The sequence below is a fragment of the Leptonychotes weddellii genome, chromosome 3 (genome assembly GCF_054177405.1).
Source record: "Leptonychotes weddellii isolate Sample4059 chromosome 3, ASM5417740v2, whole genome shotgun sequence".
Lineage (NCBI taxonomy): Eukaryota > Metazoa > Chordata > Mammalia > Carnivora > Phocidae > Leptonychotes > Leptonychotes weddellii.
In genome coordinates this window covers 74445669-74462112 of record NC_138371.1, presented here as the reverse complement: position 1 = coordinate 74462112, position 16444 = coordinate 74445669, and the positions used below count along the sequence as shown (strand labels likewise).

General features: G+C 35.5%; 1 protein-coding gene and 1 long non-coding RNA gene across 7 annotated transcripts in view; both read left to right on the top strand.

Moving 5' to 3' along the window:
• MBD5 (methyl-CpG binding domain protein 5) overlaps positions 1-16444 on the top strand; it is a 433945-nt gene that overhangs the window by 232049 nt on the left and 185452 nt on the right. The gene's annotated exons all lie outside the window — the stretch shown is intronic.
• Positions 415-15343, top strand: LOC145720555 (uncharacterized). Its single transcript, XR_014143611.1, has 2 exons — positions 415-4440; positions 9800-15343. It is a non-coding gene; the product is annotated as an uncharacterized LOC145720555 (long non-coding RNA).

Here is a 16444-nt window from a genome sequence, read left to right as displayed (position 1 = left end):
GCTCAGGTCATGATCCCAGGGTCCTGGGATCGAGCCCTGCATCGGGCTCCCTGCTCAGCGGGGAGTCCGCTTCTCTCTCTCCCTCTGCCTGCTGCGACCCCTGCTTGTGCGCTCTCGCTCTGTGTCAAATAAATAAATAAAAATCCTTGAAAAAAAAAGAAATTATAAACTTTGATAGTTTGCTAGTAAGTTTTCATTAGTAAGAAATAATGATTGGGCGCCTGGGTGGCTCAGTTGGTTAAGCGACTGCCTTCGGCTCAGGTCATGATCCCGGAGTCCCGGGATCGAGTCCCACATCGGGCTCCCTGCTCGGCGGGGAGTCTGCTTCTCCCTCTAACCCTTCCCCCTCTTGCGCTCTCTCTCTCACTCTCTCTCTCTCTAATAAATAAATTAAAAAAAAATAAAATAAAGAAATAATGATTAATTATAGCAACTACTATTAAATAAACATTTTCTATGTGCCATATGCTTCACATAGATTATTGGTAGTCCTTACACTGCATGCTGGAAATCATTATTGCCTAATTGTATACAAAACCAATATGGTCTCAAAAATATTAACTGACTTCCCCACAGACATGTGAATCAGTCAGTTGCAGAGTCAGAATTCAAACCCATATTTGTGTGGATCCAAATCCAACCACCGTCACACCATGTTGCCTCTCCATTGGATATTAAAATGCAGAAGTGGAGTGAGAACATATATACAGCCTTAAAGTCCCTGTTATGATCTTATTCCTTTCCTTTAAAAAAAAATGTATTATATGCCCATGTTAAGTCAAATAATATTGAGTGTCCCCTCCCTATGAGTCCACCTAGATCTAGAGATAACTGCTTTTAATATTTAACTGCTTTAATCTTTACATCCTTTTAATTCCCAAAGTAATTAAGCTACCTATTTGTAAATAATGTGGAGTTTTTTTACTGCTATATCTAGGTTTACCATTTTTAGACATTGTTCATAGATAGAAATTATAGATAGGAATTATAGAAGTTATAAACATAATCTATTATCATTAGATGATGACTTACTTAGCTTACTTGTAGCTCTCTGTCCCCCCATCTTGCCAATATAGTTTAAAAAATAAATGTTTAGCTTATTAATGTTATGTAAATATTGTTCATTGCAAAACCTAGTATACCATAATTACATTTCCTTTCTTGTAGAGCACTTTTTATGGTCTAGAGTTTTTCTCTCATTCTGTCATGAGCTTTTTATAATTAGAAAGAATTTTTCTTTCTACCTATTTGTTTTCCTATCTCTGCCACTGTTCTTTGAAACCATGGTTGGTATAAATGTTAATTTTTATCCAGTTGTTTTCTTTTTTTTGTAAGATTTTATTTATTTATTTGAGAGAGAACGAGAGAGAGGGAGAAAGAGTGCACAGAAGGAAAGGGAGAAGCAGACTCCCCACTGATCAGGGAGCCTAACACGGGGCTCAATACCAGGACCCTGACATCATGACCTGAGCTGAAGGCAGACACTTAACCAGTTGAGCCACCCAGGCGCCCCTATACAATTGTTTTCTTTGCTAAACTTTGTAGCAGGTTTTGTTGCAGCCTCTGCAACCCATCCCTGCCAGAAATCAGTTTTTAATTCTTAAAGAGCTTTTTCCTTTGTTTCCAAAAGTTTTCCAAAAGCCTTGTTAATTTTTTTTAAAGATTTTATTTTTTTATTTGACAGAGAAAGACACAGCGAGAGAGGGAACACAAGCCGAGGGAATGGGAGAGGGAGAAGCAGGCTTCTGGCTGAGCAGGGAGCCCGATGCAGGCTTGATCCTAGGACCCCCGGATCATGACCTGAGCCGAAGGCAGACACTTAACGACTGAGCCACCCAGGCACCCCCGAAAGCCTTGTTTAAAACCTCTTTTGATAAAATAGACAAAATTTGAAACAAAGATCTTTGATCTTTTTCCTACAATAAATAACTTGTATAGTAGGGGGAATGTTTTATTTTAATCAGTAAGTTCTCTGAATAAATTAATATAGGTTTTCAGCATATCTTAAAAATACGTGTAACATCTACCTTTCTTGGATAGTGGACATTCAAAATATTGAAGATGGCAAATGTCAGTAATTGTTCATTTGATCCATCAGAAGAGCTATTTTGTCATAGCATATGAGAACAGCCAGAGAAGATGGTAGCTCAAAGCCAGTTAGAATATTGAGTCCCTTTCAGGAGTATAACAACTACTTTAAATCTGCTTAGAGTCATTTGAAATAACACTTGCTTAGCATGTTGAGAATATTTTGTAAGCCCACTGTACCTAATGACTTATAAAATTCTAAATCCATTGAGGTTAATAACTTCTGATCATGCAGTTTTATAAAGAGAGATGAGAATATCAAACTTTGAAAATATGTCATGGTGAATCTGTTTATTGATAAATAACATAGTTATAAGTGAAATGTGGATCTATAATGAAACATTGCATATTTAATAAAACAAGTTGAAATATACTTTCAGAATGTCTTTCAGAAAATAGGATTTTAAATTGAAGAAAAGAGAAAGAAATTCAATATTTGCAAGACAGTGTTTTCTTTTGAAAATATTCATGAAGTAGATCTATAATTAATGACATGTTAAATTCTACCTGATATATATTTATTTTTTTAAACCATGTTAGGGAACAATAGGGGAATATTTATAGGCATTAATACTATTTTTTAAAAAATAAAAATATATATTATATAAGAGCAAACTATAACAGTGTCTTTTCCTTAGAGTTAGGGGAGGTGGATTAGGGGGCTGTGACTTTTTACTTTTCTACTCCATATCACTTCAGGTTTTTTTCAAAATGAGTATCTGGTTTTTTGAAAACAAGGGAAAAAATAGAATAGAGACATTTTAAAAGAAATAAGGTAAAGAAAAGATAAAGATGAGGGGGAAAATAAAATTTAACCTTTGTGTCTTGTTAGTATGGTGAACTAGATACCCTACATCTCATAGTAAACAACTAAAAATGATATGCTAGATATAAAAATAGTATTGCATGCATTTATGAACTGGAAAGATGGTGTGAAAGATGGTGATGATTTGTTTATCCTACAAGGCTAAGACAAAACAACAGGGGCGACTGGGTGGCTCACTTGGTTAAGTGTCTGCTTTCAGCTCAGGTCATGATCCCAAGGTCCTGGGATCGAGCCCCACATAGGGCTCCCTGCTCAGCGGGAAGTCTGCTTTTCCCTCTCACTCTCCCTCTGTGCTCTCATTCTCTCTCCCTCTCTCTCTCTCAAATAAATAAATAAAATCTTTAAAAAATAAAACAAAACAACAAAACAATAAACAAATGTAATATAAGTGCCATTCAGAGCAGGAAGCTTTAGAGTATTTGTTGAGCCTGGTAAACCCTGGCTAAGGTTTTCACAGACTCTTTCTTCATTGAAAGAGGAGCAAGAAAGAGTCAAAACACAAGGTTCTTTATAAACATAAGTTCCCCTCAGCACAGACTTACAAATCTCTGCACCTTCATTGTGAGAGTGCATAATAAAATCAGCCTATCACCTCCCACAGCACTTCAAGAATAACTAACTGCTTCACATCTTGGTGCTGAGCGTAAATAAAATATCTCCCTGATCATTTGTAACCACAAGCTGGTCTTGTGGGTTTGCTACTGAACTTCACACTACATAGATGATATGAAAAAGAAAATTAAAGCCAAGAATTTAATGTGGTCCCAAGTTTAAAATCCTCCAAGTAGTTGGTAGAAGAAAACACAAATTCTCTCCGAAGGAATCCACTTTGAATACAGGACTCAAAAAATTCCCACAAGTATAATTCAAAAAAACATAAATAACAAGATTACAATAAAAATTTACAATATAGGGTATCAGGAAAGAGTATCAGAAATAATAGAAGAATAAGATTTCAAACATTTCACATACTAAAATTATTAAACAATATAAAACAAATCTGTTTAATAAATAAAAGATGGAATTAAGGCAATGATATTATACTCCTGAAGAAGAAGAAGAAGATGGGGAGACTGGAACTGCCAGATATGAAAATTTGATATAAACCCTTAGTAATTAATACAATATTATAATGGTGCAAAGATAGATGGATTGGCCATCTGTGTGAAATAGCACAGCCCAGAGACATCTCTGTGGTTGGAAACTTATTTAACAGAGCTGGTATTGTGATAAGGGTTGACTTTTCAATAAATGGTATTGGATTCATTGATTATTCAGAATAGGGAAAAAATTAAGATACAAAATTTAAAAAGTCATTAAAGAAAAGATTATTAAATTTTATTGCATTATAGTTGTGATGTTTCTTCTCTCAAAAGTCATCTTAAAAGAATGAAAAAACAAGTTACAAACTGGAGAAGACATTTCAACACCTGTAATTGAAAAAGAATTATCGCAAATCAGTACCCCCTCAAAAAAAAGAAAAATGGACAAAAGACTTTTTACATTTAATATGATTATAATTTCAGGTAACTATTCCTAATCCTTTTTTTTCCTTCGGAGATTTTATTTAAATTCAAGTTAGGTAACATATAGTGCAGTATTGGTTTCAGGAGTAGAATTCAGTGATTCATCACTTACATATAACACCCAGTGCCCATCCCAGCAAGTGCCCCCCTTAATACCTATCACCCATTTAGACCGTCCCCCTGACCTGACCTCCCCTCCATCAACCCTCAGTTCGTTCTCTACTGTTAAGAGTCTTTTATGGTTTGACTCCCTCTCTCATTTTATCTTACTTTATTTTTCTTTCTCTTCCCCTATGTTCATCTGATTTGTTTCTTAAATTCCACATATGAGTGAAATCATATGGTATTTGTCATTCTCTCACTGACTTATTTCATTTAGCATAATACACTCTAGTTCCAACTACGTTGTTGCAAATGGCAAGATTTCGTACCTTCTGAGGGCTGAGTAATATGCCGTTGTGTGTGTATGCATGTGTATCTCACATCTTCTTTATCTCTTCATCAATATATGGACATCTGGGCTCTTTCCATAGTGTGGCTATTGTTAATAGTGCTGCTATAAACATTGGGGCGCATATGCCCCTTGAATCAGTATTTTTGTATCTTTTGGATAAATACCTAGTAGTGCAATTGCTAGGTCATAGGGTAGTTCTATTTTTAACTTTTTGAGGAAACTCCATACTGTTTTTCAGAGTGGCTGCACCAGTTTGCATTCCCACCAGTAGTGTAGGAGGGTTCCCCTTTCTCTGCATCCTTGACAACATCTTTTGTTTCCTGAGTTGTTAATTTTAGCCATTCGGACCGGTGTGAGGTGGTATCTCATTGTGGTTTTGACTTGCTATTTCCCTGATGATGAGAGATGTTGAGCATTTTTTCATGCGTCTGTTAGCAATTTGTATGTCTTCTTTGGAGAAATGTCTGTTCATGTCTTCTGCCCATTTCTTAACTGGATTATTTAATTTTTGGGTGTTGAGTTTGATAAGTTCATTATAGATTTTGGATACTAGCCCTTTATCTGATATGTCAGTTGCAAATATCTTCTCCCATTCCGTTGGTTGCCTTTTAGTTTTGTTGATTGTTTTCTTCACTGTGCAGAAGCTTTTCATCTAGATGAGGTCCCAGTAGTTCATTTTTGCTTTTGTTTCCCTTGCTTCTGGTGATGTGTCTAGTAAGAAGTTGCTGTGGCCAAAGCCAAAGAGGTTGCTACCTGTGTTCTCTTCTAGGATTTTGATGGTTTCCTGTCTCACATTTAGGTCTTTCATCCATTTTGAATTTATTTTTGTGTATGGTGTAAGAAAGTGGTCCAGTTTCATTCTTCTGCTTGTGGCTGTCCAATTTTCCCAATAGCATTTGTTAAAGAGACTGTCTTTTTTCCATTGGATATTATTTCCTGCTCTGTCGAAAATCAGTTGATCATATAGTTGTGGGTTCATTTCTGGGTTCTCTAGTCTGTTCCATTGATCTGTATGTCTGTTTTTGTGCCAGTACCATACTGTCTTGATGATTATAGTTTTGTAATACAGCTTGAAGTCCGAAATTGTGATGCCTCCAGCTTTGGTTTTCTTTTTCAACATTACTTTGGGTATTCAGGGTTTTTGTCGTTCCATACAAATTTTAGAATTGTTTGTTCTAGCTCTGTGAAAAGAGCTGATGTTATTTTGATATGGATTGCACTGAATGTGTAGATTCCTTTGGGTAGTGTAGACATTTTAACAATATTTGTTCTTCCAATCCATGGTTTCCTGTCTCACATTTAGGTCTTTCATCCATTTTGAATTTATATTTGTGTATGGTGTAAGAAAGTGGTCCAGTTTCATTCTTCTGCACGTTGCTGTCCAGTTTTCCCAACACCATTTGTTGAAGACACTTTTTTTTTTCTTTTTCCATTTCTTTGTGTCTTCTTCAATTTCTTTCATAAGTGTTCCATAGTTTTCAGATGTTGAGCATTTTTTACCTCTTTGTTAGGTTGATTCCTAGGTATCTTATGGTTTTTGGTGCAATTGTAAATGGAATCGATTACTTGATTTCTCTTTCTGCTGCTTCATTATTGGTGTATAGAAATGCAACAGATTTCTGTACATTGATTTTATATCCTATAACTTTGCAGAATGCATGTATTAGTTCTAACAATTTTTTGATGGAATCTTCCAGGTTTTCTGCATAAAGTATCATGTCGTCTGTGAAGAATGAAAATTTGACTTCTTCCTTGCTAATTTGGATGCCTCTTTTTGCCTTCTTTTTGTTGTCTGACTGCTGAGGCTAGGACTTCCAGTACTATGTTAAGTAACAGTGGTGAAAGTAGACATCCCTGTTGTGTTCCTGACCTTAGGGAAAAAGCTCTCAGTTTTTCCCCATTGAGGATGATATTAGCTGTGAGTCTTTCATATATGACCTTTATGATGTTGAGGTATGTTCCTTCTATCCCTATTTTCTTGAGGGTTTTTATCAAGAAAGGATGCTGTATTTTGTCAAATGCCTATTTCTAATCCTTTTACCTGTCTATCCACCTGCCCACTTACCTAAAAGGGCAAAATCAACTACCATGTTTTCCTCAGTTACAGTTTTGGAAAAAAAATTAAGAAGAAAATTAAAATTGGCACACTGAAAAAGTTACCCCTAACCTGATTCACTGCCATATCAATTCATTATTTCCTTCTCTCACCTTCTGACCTTTGACACAGTCATTATATTACATTTATTCTTCTTCTGTTCATTACATTATCTACTTGAGAGCTACTGCTGATAATTCTCCCCAGATATGATTCATATAAACATATATCATTTTTGTGTTGATAAATATTTTAAAATTGTGCCTGTTTTAACTGTGAATCTTTTGGCCAGTATTATTAGTTATCTCACTCTTTTTCCCCTTCCATTGTTACCATCTAAATCTGTGATTCTCAGTCAGGGGCAGTTTTTCCCCTTAAAGGGAACATTCAGCAATATCTGATGACATTTGAGGTTGTCATTATTGGTGGACTATGACACACAGCCAGGGATGCTCCTATGCATCTAACAATGCACAGAACAGCCCCCCACAACAAAGAATTATGGGGTCCAAAATGCAGTCAGTGCCATTTTGCTCTGTAACTACCTTTCTAGCTACTTTCCTATCATGCTTGTCTACTTTCTATTTTTGGCTTTTCTGGACATTATTTGCCCTTGTAGACCATTTTCCCAATGTAAAAAACAGTATGTTCTGAATTCTGCTACTACAACTAACATCTATCCATATGATACACCTTTTTCTTCATTGGGTCCCACAGAATAGTGCAGATAGTGGAGAATGACTTGACAGAAATAGGTTTGAATGAAGACAGCTAGGGCTTTCCTGCTCTTCTATAGATTACAACAGTGTGTTTTCCCCTGTAGATTATGACATTTAGGCAAATTAACGAAACTATAAAAAATCACACCAGGTAATGATCCCATCTTGTTTTTCATTCCTAGACTTTATGGAAAAGAAACATTTAATGGTTGGCTAGTTAAGTGTACTTTCAGAGATTTAGGTCATTAATTTTCAAAACAATTCTAAGAGAAATGTGATTATTCTTACTTTACAATAGAGAAAACTGGGACTTAGAAAAAGTAAATGTAAATGCCTTGCCCAGTTTCACACAAAAATTTGATTTGATCCCGAGTTTTCTAACTCAAGTTTAGTGTTCTTTCTACTGTTCCACTCTGCCAGTTTATACTTTATTGCTTGCAGCATGCTTGTTTCATGTAGTTCTTTTTAAGGCTTTAGATTTTTTTGTCTAGAAAATAAGCTATTTGAAAAATAGTGTTTTTAAAAATGTGTCCTTTTTTCTTGCTTTCCTTAATTTTTTTAAAAAGACTATTATTTTAGAGCAGTTTTACATTCACAGCAAACTTGAGAGGAAGACACAGAGATTTTCCATATAGCCCCTAGTCCCACACATGTATAGCCTCCCCCATTATTAACATCACTTACCAGAAAGGTACATTTGTTATTAAGGATGAACCTACATTGACATATTATAATCACCCAAAGTCCATAGTTTGCTTAGGGCTCACACCTGGTGTTGTACATTCTATGGGTTTGAACAAATGTATAATTTCATACGGAGTATTTTCACTGCCCTAGAAGTCCTCTGCTCTGCCTATTCATCCCTACTCCCATCCCACCCCTGGAAACTGCTGATCTTTTTACTGTCTCCATAATTATGCCTTTTCCAGATATCATATCATTGGAATCCTAGACTAGATAGCCTTTTCAGATTGGCTTCCTTCATTTAGTAATATGCATTTAAGATTTCTGCATGCTTTCATGGCTTGATAGCTTTTTAGTAGTGAATAATATTCTATTGTCTGGATGTGCCATAGTTTATTTATCTATTCATGTACTGAAGGACATCTTGATTGCTTCCAAGTTTTGGTGATTATAAATAAGGCTGCTATAAACATCCGTGTGTAGGTTTTTGTGTAGACATAGTTTTAAGCTCCTTTGGGTAAATGCCAAGGAGTGCAGTTACTTGATCATATGGTAAGAGTATGTTTAGTTTTGTAAACTGTCTTCCAAAATGGCTGTATCATTTTGCACTCCCACCAGCAATATATGAGAGTTCCTTTTGCCTCCACATCCTTGCCAGCATTTGGTGTTGTTAGTGTCCCAGATTTTGGGCATTTTAATAGGTGTGTAGTGGTATCTCACTGTTGTTTTAATTTGCATTTCCCCTTTCCTTCATTTCTTACCCTAACATAATTCAGAGTACTTAATATAGTGCTGTGGGTATAAAAAAATGCTTAATAAATATTCTTTAAAAAGAAAAAAAGTAGTGGTGAGATGGGTGCAAAGGGGAAAGGTAGGAATGCCTGACTTCTTTAAAACAATGTAAGAAATCTGCCAGAGCAATTATTTCAAAGCAGAAAAGGTTAGATTTGCATTATAAATTAGGACTTTGTTTATATTTCCTTTTGATTCAAGAAATATTGTACTTCAGAAGTCTTTATTGATGTATTTGGATCATATATCTCACTGATTTTATGTCTTGTTGCAGTGAGGTTAAATGTCGTTAGGTAAAGAAAGGCAAGAACTGGGTGCCTGGGTAGCTCAGTCAGTTAAGCGTCAGCATTCAACTCAGGTCATGATCCCAGGGTCCTGGGATCGGTCCGCCTCAGGCTCCCTGCTCAGCAGGGAGTCTGTTTGTCCCTCTCCCCTTGCTCCTACCCCTGCTCATGCTCTCTCTCTGTCTGTCAAATAAATAAATAAAATCTTTTTAAAAAAATCACTTTCAATTCCTAACAACCCAATAAAGATTTAAAAAAAGAAAAGAAAGGCAAGAACTCCCATGCATTTTGTACTTCTTTATTTTTTTAAAAGATTTTATTTATTTGACAGAGATGGAGAGAGCACGAGCAAGCATGCACACAAACAGGGGGAGCGGGAGAGGAAGAAGCAGACTCCCCGCTGAGCAGGAAGCCCGATGTGGGGCTCGATCCCAGGACCCTGGGATCATGACATGAGCTGAAGGCAGACGCTTAACCAACTGAGCCACCAGGTGTCCCAACTTCAAAAAATGATTGGTCTTCATTTTTATAATATTTTTAGTTTGTATGACCATTTTGACGAAAATGACAGAAAGGTACTTGAAAGTATTCAATATCTATTCATAGTATTTTTAAAAAACTTCCCAGTAGCATACTACACCTAACAAGCTAGATAGAACTGTCCATATAAATTTATTTAAAACATACATTTAAGGCCGCCTGGGTGGCTCAGTTGGTTAAGTGTTCCACTCTTGGTTTTGGCTCAGGTCATGAACTCGGGGTCATGGGATCGAGCCCCACATCAGGCTCCCCGCTTAGCGTAGAGTCTGCTTATCCCTCTCCCTCTGCTCCTCCTCCTGCTTACTCTCTCTCTCTCAAATGAATAAACAAATAGGATCTTTAAAAAAATTAAAAAATAAAACATTTTACATAATTTCTATTCAATTTAAAATATTTGTTCGTCATGGTTCTTAAAGAGTGGTGGTCATTTTTCAGAGGAATTCCTTCATGTTTTCAGAGGGAGTGCCAAGTTCTGTAGGTTTAGCTGAGCACAAATGAAAATAGTTCAAAGATAATGTTTAGCAAATGTATACCTATTCAGCAATTAATGCAAGTGTTGATTTCCCCTAACATCTTACTTCTGTATGTCAAAAGTACAATTCATTTCTTGAGAGAGAAAATAAGTAACCATTACCTTTGCCTTGATTTCATCAGTAAGATATCAGGGCAAAGTAATAAGTATATTAGAGAAATGGATATATTTTAAAGGTCAGGTGAATGGTCTAACTGAAAATGATTCTCAACTAAGTGTGATCATTTTTGTTCCCTCCGACTTCACTCCCTAAAGGGAGTTTCAAAATGTCTAGAGGCATTGTCGACTGTCACAGCAATGGCAAAGAGTTACTGCCATTGGAGAGTGCTAATAGAAGGGTCCAGGAGCCTCACATTTCTTGCAGAGCATGGAACAGTTCCATCTAACCAAGATTTTTAATATCAAATGATAAGAGGTATCTCATTAAGAAACCCTGAAAGATAATGATTCATATTCATATTCTAATTATGAATATGTATAAAATACCAAGTATCTTTACGAGACATTTCTGAGAGTTAAGAGATCTCCATGGCAAAATTTTTAAACTTAACAAACCTCATCTAGTCCGTGAAGATGTTTCGTGGGAAAAAAAATCAAGTTTATCAATGTCACATGGCACTGTAGTGTTTGAAAATGTACTCTGACTTGGGATGCCTGGGTGGCTCAGTCGGTTAAGCATCTGCCTTTGGCTCAGGTCTTGATCCCAGGGTCCTGGGATAGAGCTCTGCACAGGGAGCCCGCTTCTCCCTGTGCCTGCCACTCCCCCTGCTTGTGCTCTCTCTCTCTCTCTCTCTCTGACAAATAAATAAATAAAAATCTTTAAAAAAAAAAAAAAGAATGTACTCTGACTCTAACATTGTTAGAGACATTTTTCTTCACTGTTGGCCCTTCAGAAAAAGGCCCAGATATGGAAATAGTGACTTAATTTCTTATGAGATTATTGAGGTTGGGATACTGAAACTCAGCAATGACAGTTGGCTTAGATCCAGATAAAAGGGCTCATCACCAAATGGCCTGGTACTTTGGTAGAGGTTAAAACTAAAAGGAAAGAGAGCTCTAGTAGGACACTGTCCTACCACCATCCCCACCACAGACTGAGAAAACTGATAAAGAAAATTGACATATATTGACCACCTGTTATTTGCTAGACATTAGGAAAGACATATTATATATATTCATTCATTCATTTGTACAGTAAAATTTTGCTCTGATGTATAATAGAAAAACCACTGGGGGATGCATACCTCCTGCAATCCAAGAACATCCAGTTTGGGGAAGGAGACAGAGAAGCAGTCAGTTGTAACTACCTGTGTTAAATGCTATGGTATAGAGTACAGACTGGTGCAGTGGGGTCATTTACATTTATTCCTGCCTTGGGAATTGGGAGATCAGAGAATGTTTTAACAGAGGATGTGACATCTAATTGAGTCCCATTATGTCGTCTAATAGCAAAAAACCTATGTCATAACATATTACTCCTGTTTATAGATAGGACGACTGAAGTACTGAGAGGCTTTATAATCTATGTAAGGCCATATAATAATAATGGCAAATATTTACATGACTCTGTTAGAGCTTTCTGTTTAACGTAATCCTTATAACTTCTCTATAATATAGATTCTTTTGTTATTTCAGTTTCACAGTTAAGAAAACTAAGTCCTACAAATTTAAGTAATTGTTCCAAGGTCATATATTAATAAAGACAACGTTGACATTTGAACCAAGGCAAATAGATTGTAGTGTCTGTGTGCTTAACTGTGTAGTGTCTGTGTAGCATACACTTTCCCTCCTCCCTAGCTGATCATTAAATCTGGTTCAAAACTTAGCAGTCAGACTCCAGAACCCATGTAGTTAAGTGACAGAATGAGATTGACATCTTAGAAAGACTGTTTTAACAATAGTAAAAACAATGAACTAAAATAAGACAGACCAGGAGACAGGAAGACCAGATAGAGGAAAATGTGGATGCTAGTCTAATCTAGGGTAGTGGCAACTAATGTGTACAACAGTGTACAAATGCAAGAGATTAAAACAATTAGAGAGATCAGGACTTGGTGATTAATGAATATAGAGTATGAAGGAAGCAGAGAAGTAGGAATCACACTGAGGCTTTTTGTTTGACCAAGTTCACGTTGATGTTGGGTTGGAGAATACAGGAGAAAAAAAGATATAAGGAGAAAGGTGCTGAGTGTTTCATTCACTTTAAATTTTGTGTTTGAAATGCCCATGCCCTTAAGGCACACAAATGAAGATGTCCAGAAGGTAGAGACATTTGTGAATCTGGAGCTCAGGAAAAAGATCAGAGCTGAGAAATAGAGGAAAAGTCCAAGCAGGAAAATGTAGGATTGCCAAGCACGTGTAAAGACATAATTGTGGTTTCAGATCAAAATATATCATGGCTCAAAACTATACAGTTGTGGTGGCAGGGGGAGGGAGGGAGGGAGGGAAAGAAAGAGAGGAGAAGAGGGAAAGAGAAGAAGAGAAAAAAGAGAAATGTTGGAAGGCATGGGGGAGGATAAAAGATTATCAGTACTTAAAAGTTAATAAATCTTTCCCTATTTGCTCAGCTTCAGGGCCATTTTTTTGTGTTTTATATATATGGGAAGGGTGGAGAATTGAAAGAAGCTGAGAAAGCTTGATTGATTTACATTAGCAAGTTAGAGGGAGAAAATAGTCAATCCAGAAAGACTAGAGGAAGGGATGTGTTGAAGGAAAAAGTTATATTGGATGGAGCTTAGAGAGATAATGTGAGGAAGATTTAGGGGTCTGAGATGAGATTCTGGGGCAACTGCCCTACCCTGTAATTTAAGGAGATGACAAAAGAGAATTTTAAGATTTTTTACTATGCATTAGCAATGGAATCTTACATTAGTTCTTCTTCATGAGAGTTCAGTAAAGATTCAGATTCTTTTTCTGAGTTTTCAGTGCTTTTTTGGATATGAGCTGCCATTTTGTTTGTTTTTATCTGAATATAGCATTGTTAGTCTGGCCACAAGGCAGTTTGACTTTATATGGATCATTCTAATTTCTCTACCAGACTGCAGTAACCAATGCATAGTATTGAAGAAAGCAGACATTTAGATTTATGCATAGGTTTCATAGTCTGATGAAATAGAGTTGATCATATTGGCAAGTGGTGTTTATGGTGGAAGTATACATGAATTAAAAGTGTAGGTATAATGTGAGCCATGAAATAAGAAAGCAGAGTTAAGAATTTAAGATAAATATTGGATATGTGAAATTTTAACATGATCTTACTGAATCCTCAAAATAATTTACAAATGAAGAGATTATGGGCTACAGAGATTAGATCTATTGTCTGAGTTCAGACGAATAGTAAATATCATGGCTGGTATTCATACCTGATCTTTCTCGTATTTATACCCATGCACTCTCTAGTAACCTTTTGACCTAACTAGAAAAATAGTGGCAATTTCTGAAATGCAAGAGCATTAATTGAGGATAATTGGTGATAACTGCTAGGCTGTTGTACCAGTCACCAATTGTGCCAATTGAGAATTATACCAGGATTCTTCATTCTAAACAATAGAATCTAACTTGTCTGAAGCAGAAAAGGACCTTTTTGAAAAAATACCATAATAGAGCTCTACAGAATCTATAAGGGCACAGGAGAAACAGGCTTAAGAACATAGTAGAAACCAAAAAAGGCAAAGCCTAGCCAATATCATACCATAAGAAAATTCTGCTTTAGAAGTTGCTGCTAATGTACCACTGGACATTCTTTGTCATGCTGCTGTGCTCTGCTACCCTTGGACACTCTTGGAGTTTGGTGTCTCAGTTTGGCCACAGGTGTAAGGAGTAATCTCATGATTTTCTGTGTCTCTGCATTGCTCTCACCGAATTCAGAGCTCTGAGTGGAAATGTTAGTTTGGCTAAACCTAGGTCACATTACTGCTCATTAGTAATTAGTTTCGAGATCCCCCAAAGAAGTGTGTTCAAATACTGGGCAGCCTTCAACAGATGTCATTTATACACACACACACACGCACACACACACGCTTGAATATTTGATATTACTTCCCAGTGCCAGAGATTTTTCATTAAATTGGTAACAGCATGATATTAGAACTCTTTTCTTTTTAAATTTATGCTTTGTGTCCAAAACATAGTGTTCATGATAGAAAGGTAGAAAAATATAGGTAAAGGAAAAGAATAAAACTTTTGTTTATCCTAGTACTGATGGTAAATAACAGCAATATTTTTGTGTATATACTTCTAGGCTTTGTTCAATGCATAGAAGTAAACTTTTTTACCAAAATAGTATGATAATACACATTATATTACTATCTTTTTAAAGTTTACAATTTGTCCAAAACATCTTTCTGTGACAATTTTAGAAGTACATGCTGTTCCACTGTATGGATGTCATAATTTATTAATTTATTAAAAAATCACATATCATTGAACAATTAGGTTACCATTTTTCCCGATGAACAACATTTTGATAAAAAATGTTTTCACATTGTTAGATTACATCAAAAAAAATTGCTAGCAATATACTTGCTTGGTCAAAGGTATCATGTTTTAAAGGCTTTTGGTTAATATCATCAAATTACTCTTTAGAATATATGCATATAGATGTGTGTTCATTTTTCCCCAAAGTGTCAATATGGACATTTCAGGTTTTTTGTCTTTGCCAGTCTGATAGATGAAAAATAGGATTTTATTTCTTTCATTTATTCAACAGATATTTTGTTATAGGCTTGACAGAGGCCAAATTTCTGGGGAGAGGCAAGCTCCTTGCTCTTGGAACTTACATTTGAGAGCATGTGTGAGGTGGTAGGATGGTGAGAAAAAAAGATGGGGTCAAGGAAGAGAAAATATAAATTTGAAAAGAAGGGAGAATTAGAGGATAATTCAGATGGTAGCTTGGACTAGGGTGGAAAAGGAAAGAAATGTTTCAGGAAAAGTGGGAAAGCATCTCTCTTTTGATTTTAATATCAAAATCAGGCAAAGACAATAAAAAAAGAAAACTTATGAACCAGTTTCACATGGAAACTTTGATGCAAGAACTGTAAATAAAACATTAGACAATTGAAGTGAATAATGTTTATGTGTGTAAAAGTTATCTCCTGACCATGTAGGCTTTATCCAAGGAATTCAAGAATGGTTCAATTTAAAAAAAAAAAAAAATACCAAGGTAATCTAGTACCTTGAATATTAAAGGAGAAAAACCATGTGTTCATCTTAATAGATGTATAAAAAACATTCAATAAAATTCAACAATAATTATATGAAATACTTAACAAACTAGAAATAGAAGGAAAATTTCTTAATCTGATAAAAAAGTACCCATGAAAATCTTAAAAATAAAATTTATAAAATAGCAAGCATTCCATTGAAAATCTGAAAAAAAAAAAAAAAAAGGTGCCTATTGTCATTCCAGCTTCTCAACATACTAGAAGTTCTACCCAAAGCAAGAAGAAAGGGAAAAGAAGAGAAATATACAGATTGGCTAGCAAAACACAAAATGTCATTATTTGCAGATGTTACTATTATCTATATAGAATTAAAAGAAGATAGCAAGTTTGCTGGATAAGAAACTCACAAAATCAGTTACTCCCCTATTAGCCAATAATCAATTTTAAAAAGAAAGGAAAAGGATATTAATCATAACAAAAATCATATCAAGGATAAGCATAAAAGGAATTTAATGTACAATTTAGGTGAAGAAAATTATAAAACTTCACTGAGAGATATTTAAAATCACATTAACAAATAGATAAATGTTCGTTTGACTAAGTACAATAAAGATGCAAATTCTCCTCCACATTAGTCTAGAAATATAATATAATCCGAGATTTTCAGGGGTTTTATGTTTGGTTTGTTTTGGTTTTTTTAATGAATGAATTCACTGAACAAATATTCAGAGACTACTGTATG